At 43.9% G+C, this 6,923-nt stretch overlaps 1 protein-coding gene across 2 annotated transcripts in view; it reads left to right on the top strand.

Moving 5' to 3' along the window:
- GLTSCR1L (GLTSCR1-like) overlaps positions 1–6,923 on the top strand; it is an 89,731-nt gene that overhangs the window by 20,606 nt on the left and 62,202 nt on the right. Inside the window, exons 1-2 of one of the 2 annotated variants that reach the window (XM_011960426.1) lie at positions 3,954–3,964; positions 4,517–4,520. The exons of the other annotated variant lie outside the window; for it this stretch is intronic. The gene's annotated coding sequence lies outside the window, so the exon portion shown is untranslated. Of the gene's footprint in view, positions 1–3,953; positions 3,965–4,516; positions 4,521–6,923 lie in introns of those variants that run through there. 2 annotated transcript variants of the gene reach the window in all.

Below are 6,923 nucleotides of genomic sequence, written 5' to 3'. Positions count from 1 at the left end.
TGATCCGCCCGTCTTGGCCTCCCAAAGTGCTGGGATTACAGGCTTGAGCCACCGCGCCCAGCCAGCAGTTTCTATTTAATATTCAGATAGTTTGTCTTTATTGAGAATATATAAGTAAGACTTACTTTTGGCTCTTTTAACTTTTAGTTTTTTTTGTTTTTAATAGAAATGAGGTCTCACTATGTTGTCCAGGCTGGTCTTGAACTCATGCACATAAACAGTCCTCCCTCCTCAGCCTCCCAAGGTGCTGAGATTACAAGTGTGAGCCGCCATGCCCAGCCCCTCATTTCTCAATCATTTCCTGTGTATGGTTTTCCATAGTTAACAAAATGCCCTCACACTCTCTTAGAAAACACAGTAAAGAAGTATAAAAACATTTTTGTCACGGCATCTGGTTTTTAACATATTGTAGAGTTGTCTTTTCTTTAAGGCCTAGTGTTGGTATACTCAGTAGACCTTAAACCCATCCCTGACTGTGCCTTCAACTTGGTAAATGTCTTCAACTTAGACATTTACTTCCAAGTCTTTTAATGAACACAACTATTATTAATATAATAAATTACTGTGCTAAATGTTTGGAGACTTCAAATAACTATTTTATATTTATGTTCAGCACATAAATCCCTTCGTAAGGAGGTTTGTTAAATATTAAGTGGATTATCTTGGAAGGACACACAATCTTTTATTCTGTGGATCTTTAAAACTTATATTTGCTTACGCCTGAGAGAAGTAAATTGTCTGATTTGGAGAAGATGTGGGGATCAGTTGATTCCTCACTTTTTTTACACTGGCTTGATAGATGCCTAGCTGGATGATAAGGGTCCAGCATTAGCCAGTGGATCCTGGACCATGGAGGACCAGGCCTGCATCCCAGAGTCTATGCTGTACCATCGTGAAAAAGTGCTCACATGTAGCCTTGGTGCATATTCTTGGAAAGTAAATTAGTAACTGACATTACCCCTAAAAATGTCCTTTGGAAACCAGAAACTTACGAAAGTAATTGCATAGGGTAAATAGTTATTAGGCATGTATGTATCAGGCATTGTCATACCCTCTGCTAACACAGAGATGAAAGGAAACTCATCCAGTTTTCATGGAATTTGTAAGCCAACGGGAAAGCCAGAAAAACCAAGTATACTCATGTGTTGCTTAAGGATGAGGATACTAGCAATTTCATTATCTTGTGAACATCAGAGTACTCTTACACAAACCTAGATGATCTAGCCTACTGCAGACCCAAGCTATATGGTATAGCCTATTGTTCCCAGGCACAAGACTGTGCAGCATGTTACTATACTGAATACTGTAGGCAGCCATAACACAATGGTAAGCATTAGTGTGTCTAATCCTATTCACACACAGAAAAGGTACACTAACAATATTATATATACACTCGCATATATATACACATACTATATATGCATATATACACATATATACATATACATATACATATATAGTTTGTTTGTTTTTTGTTTTTTTGAGATGGAGTTTCGCTCTGTTGCCCAGGCTGGAGTGCAATGGCACGATCTCTGCTCACTGCAACCTCTGCCTCCTGGGTTCAAACGATTCTCCTGCCTCAGCCTCCCAAGTAGCTGGGATTACAGGCATGTGCCAGGCCTGACTAATTCTGTGTTTTTAGTAGAGACAGGGTTTCTCCACGTTGGTGAGGCTGGTCTCAAACTCCTGACCTCAGATGATCTGCCCATCTCGGCCTTCCAAAGTGCTGAGATTACAGGCGTGAGCCACTGTGCCCAGCCAGTATTATACTCTTATGGGACCATAATCATATATGTGGTCCATTGTATATGAAAAGTTGTTATGGGGCACATGGCCATATTGTCATACATGTGTCAGGTGCTGGTAAGATGTCAGATGTCCTCTAGGGGATATGAATAAGTGAATAATGAATTTTGCTTCAGGATTTAAATAAAACTAAAGAAAGGCAGTATCATTTTACTCAAGACCTTCAGGATAAGTAGGCATTGTCAGTTGACAGCTTGGAGGTGGGTAGGAATGTCTTCAAAGTAAAAGGAACATGCAAAGTCAAATAATTGAAAAACTGGTAAGTTCTGGGGACATCAAGTGGTCAAGGAAGCAAAGAACTAAGGGTTTCTTACAGGGACAAGTGGGGTGGGTAGAGATAGGCTAGCTAGTGCCTATTGTAATGGGCCAGTATATTCAGCTCTCTGATGCCAAAAAACCATACAGTGTAAAAGTTGCCTGCCTTTGGGATGGGAGAATTAAATGCTTTTTCATCAGCACTCTCATAGCACTTTATGGTTGTGTATTCATTTATATTTGGGCTCTGCTTTTTTTAAAAAAAATTAGGCCTCACTGTGTAGCCTAGTCTGGTCTTGAACTCCTGGCTTCAAGCGATCCTCCTGCCTTGGCCTCCCAGAGTGCTGGGATTACAGGCGGGAGCCACTATGCCCAGCCTGCGCCGCTTTAATTGGGAACAGAAGATAAGCATAATGAAGATTATCACACAGAGCAGTGTCTGATCAGTGTCCACAGATGTAGTTGCTGCTGTCAGAATTCTGGGCAGAGAATTATGAAGACAGGCTGAGGTTGTCAGAGACGGATTCACAGAGATCAGATCCAAACTAATTTTGAATAATGGTTGTATTTTCAGTAGACATGGGAGAGGAAGAAGAGCATTTCAGGTAAGGAAATTTGTCACCTGGACAAGGACAGATGCTGGGAAAGTACATCATTGTGTTTGGAGGCTAGGAGAGTGGCAGTGGGCTAGAATAGAGGGCAGGGGAGTAGTGGAAAATAACTTTAGCCCTATTGTATGTTGTCAGCTTAAATAAAGTTCTTTGTTTTCCACTTTAGATTGTTCTCCTGTAGGAATAACCTGATCTCCAAAGTAAGAAAAATATGCTTTCTTGGAAAACTGAAGTTTTCAAGAAAAAGTGAATAAACATACTCTCCCTTTGTGCCTGGTTCTATTGCAGGTTTGCCATCCTGTGACCAACACATTAGAAAGGGTGATAAGTTCATTTTTTAAAATGTTTGCTGAGTTCCTATTATGTGCCAGGGGCTATTCTGGGTGCCAAGGTTCATTGGTGAACAGACACAAATCTCTGCTCTGATGGAGATGACTTTCTAACGTAAATATGAGTCAACGTGCCACAGAGGAGAAGGAAGAAGTAGAGGAATTATTTGGCGGGAAGGAGTAAAAAACGATTGATACTGAATGTGGCTTAGGGTGATGCATTCCCAAATAAGATTTTGCCACAGCATCTTTCCTTCAGTCAGGTTGCCAAGAAACGGGATTCTCCCCTAAAGTTTGGAGAGTTGGAGCCTCAGTTTGTGTTTCTGAGTCAATCTGAGGCCCTTGTTTGCAGGTCCCACCTGACTCCACTTAGACCTGGAACAGGTTCCCCAATTTGCTTGAAATTTTCCCAAGGGCAACTAGTAACCGCAGATTCCAGGTGAATCAGAATCTCCAGGGTTGGGGTAGGGGAGGACAGGAGTCCCTGGCTTTTGTTTTCTTGAAACAGAGTCTTACTCTGTTGCCGAGGGCAGTGGTGCAACGATAGCTCACTGCAGCTTTGACCTTCTGGGCTCAAGAAATCTTCTCACCTCATCCTCCCCGGTAACTGGGACCACAGGCATGTGCTACCACACCTGGCTAATTTTTTTTTCTTTCTTTTTTTTTTTTTTGAGACAGGGGTCTTACACTGTTGGCCAGGCTGGAGTGCAATGGCGCCATCTTGGTTCACTGCAACCTCCACTTCCCAGGCTCCGTTGATCCTCCCACATTAGCCTCTCAAGTAGCTGGGACTACAGGCATGTGCCATCATGCCCAGCTAATTTTTATATTTTTTAGTAGAGACAGGGTTTTGCTATGTTGCCTAGGCTGGTCTCAAACTCCTGAACTCAAGCGATCCGCCCACTTGACCTCCCAAAGTGCTGGGATTACAAGCATGAGCCACTGTGCTCAGTGGTTTTTCATGTTTTGTTTGTTTTTTGAGACAGAGTCTTGCTCTTGTCACTCAGGCTGTAGTGCAATGGCATGATCTTGGCTCACTGCAACCTCTGCCTCCCAGGTTCAAGCAATTCTGCTTCAGCCTCCCGAGTAGCTGGGATTAAAGATACCCATCACTAGGCCTGGCTAATTTTTGTATTTTTAGTAGAGACAGGGTTTGCCATGTTGGCCAGGCTGCTCTTGAACTCCTGACCTCAAGTGATCCACCCGCCTCGGCCGCCCAAAGTGCTGGGCTTACAGGCATGAGCCACCATGCCCAGCCATTCATGTTTTTAATAACCAACTCCAGTTCATATTATTATTATTATTTTTTTTTTTTTGAGACGGAGTCTCACTCTGTCGCCCAGGCTGGAGTACAGTGGCGCGATCTCAGCTCACTGCAACCTCCGCCTCCCGGGTTCACGCCGTTCTCCTGCCTCGGCCTCCTGAGTAGCTGGGACTACAGGTGCACGCCACCGCGCCTGGCTAATTTTTTTTTTTGTATTTTTAGTAGAGACGGGGTTTCACTGTGTTCGCCAGGATGGTCTCGATCTCCTGACCTCGTGATCCGCCCGTCTCGGCCTCCCAAAGTGCTGGGATTACAGGCTTGAGCCACCGCGCCTGGCCCCCATCTCTAAAAGTACAAAAATTTGCTGGGCATGGTGGCGCGCACTTGTAGTCCCAGCTACTTGGTAGGCTGAGGCAGGAGAATCACTCGAACCTGGGAGGCGGAGGTTGCAATGAGCCAAGATCACACCACTGCACTCCAGCCTGGCAAAAGAGCAACACTCCGTCTCAAAAAAAAAACAACCAAAAACAAAAATTACCCGAGTGTGGTAGTGCGCACCTGTATAACTGAAAAAAATTTAACAGAATGATGTATTTATAATTCATCAGGAATTATAGAATTTCAATGCTGATGGACTCTCTGAAATTGTAAATGTGTCAGGATTAACCTAGAATTATGGAATTATATGAACTTTTAATTAGGCAAGGTCTTTGGGAGCTTGGAAAACTGAAGTTTTCAAGGAAAAGTGAATAAATACAGCTGCCTTATATTTAAATCCTGGGTATTTATTCAACATTTATTATACCCACTTATGTGCTATTTGCTGGGGATATGAAGACAAATAAGATGAGATTCCTGTTTTTGAGGGTAGTACTATAATATCTTTTTTTTTTTTTTTAGATGGAGTTTCGCTCTTGTTGCCCAGGCTGGAGTGCAATGGTGCAATCTTGGCTCACTGCAACCTCCACCTCCCAGGTTCAAGCGATTCTCCTGCCTCAGCCTCCCGAGTAGCTGGGATTACAGGCATGCGCCACCGTGCCCGACTAACTGTATTTTTAGTAGAGACGGGGTTTCTCCATGTTGGTCAGGCTGGTCTCGAACTCCTGACCTCAGGTGATCCGCCCACCTCAGCCTCCCAAAGTGCTGGGATTACAGGCATGAGCCACTGTGCTCAGTGGTTTTTCATGTTTTGTTTGTTTTTTGAGACAGAGTCTTGCTCTGTCGCCCAGGCTGGAGTGCAGTGGCCCGATCTCAGCTCACTGCAAGCTCCGCCTCCCGGGTTCACGCCATTCTCCTGCCTCAGCCTCCTGAGTAGCTGGGACTACAGGCACACGCCACCACGCCCAGCTAATTTTTTGTATTGTAAGTAGAGAAGAGACGGCGCCACACTGGGCACGCCAGGATCGAACCCATCACACCACGTGATCCGCCCACCTCAGCCTCCCAAAGTGCTGGGATTACAGGCATGAGCCACTGTGCCCAGCTGTTAGAGTTTACCTTAATGAAATATGGGCCCTATATGTATAGCTATTGTCCTGCTTGCTAAAATAATCATGGATGTCTTGATTTTCATGGATTCCTGTTTACATTGCCAGATTCACCATTGCTGATGGTCATTCCTTTTTAATAGATGACAAGTCATGGAGTTCTGGGAGTTTGGGAGCTGGTTAAGTTTAATGATTTTCAAACATTTTTCTTGCAGTTGAGTAAGAGTTGAGCTACTCAGCTGAAGGGTGTGTGTGGGGAGAGGTGGGAGTGTCAAGAGTGCCTCCACCACCAGCTATTTTAAGCCTCCAAGATAGCTCCTGGATACCTTAAAGAATACTGGGTCCCAAGTTTTAAAAACTCACTGATGTGGTCTATTAAGTTCATTAACAAATGGGAAATGGGACCCAGAGGTTGGAGCTTCTTCATCCTCACATGATTAGTCAATGTCAGTATCCAAAACAAGCCCTGTGACTTCCAAATTCAGTGTCCTTGCCCTGTGTCCCCAGCCTCTGTAAAGCCTTGCCAGAAATTCTCCCCAGCCCCCTTCATGGTTGATCACTCTTTCCCCCATGTTATAGCACATTTTTTTTGCCAGCTGGATTGCTTAATATGTTAGGCTTATTTCTTTCTTTTAATATGTTAGGCTTATTTCTTTCTTTCTTTTTTTTTTTTTTAATACTTTAAGTTCTGGCCTCCCCTAGCCCCCACCCTCCCACCCCAACAGGCCCTGATGTGTGTTATTCCTCTCCTTGTGCCCATATGTTCTCATTGTTCAACTCCCACTTATGAGTGAGAACATGGAGTATTTGGTTTTCTGTTCCTGTGTTAATTTGCTGAGAATGATGGTTTCCAGCTTCATTCATGTCCCTGCAAAGGATACGAACTCGTTCTTATGTCTGCTGTTAGGCTTATTTCTGCCCCACCTCATTCCTACCTCAAGTAGGAATTAAAGCAATTTAAAGACCTTCAAATTCTTCATTTCATGAAATGAACCAGGTTTATCACTTATGTTAAATATTGCCTTTTCCAACTTTGGGATTTTTTTTTTTTTTTGAGACAGAATCTCACTCTTTCGCCCAGGCTAGAGCGCAATGGTGAGATCTCCACTCACTGCAAGCCGTTCTCCTGCCTCAGCCTCCCAAGTACCTGGGACCACAGGCGCCGGCCACC

This window comes from Colobus angolensis, unplaced genomic scaffold (assembly GCF_000951035.1).
Source record: "Colobus angolensis palliatus isolate OR3802 unplaced genomic scaffold, Cang.pa_1.0 Scaffold51, whole genome shotgun sequence".
Lineage (NCBI taxonomy): Eukaryota > Metazoa > Chordata > Mammalia > Primates > Cercopithecidae > Colobus > Colobus angolensis.
The sequence above is the reverse complement of the archived record's forward strand: the minus strand, read 5'-3'. Positions and strand labels throughout refer to the sequence as shown.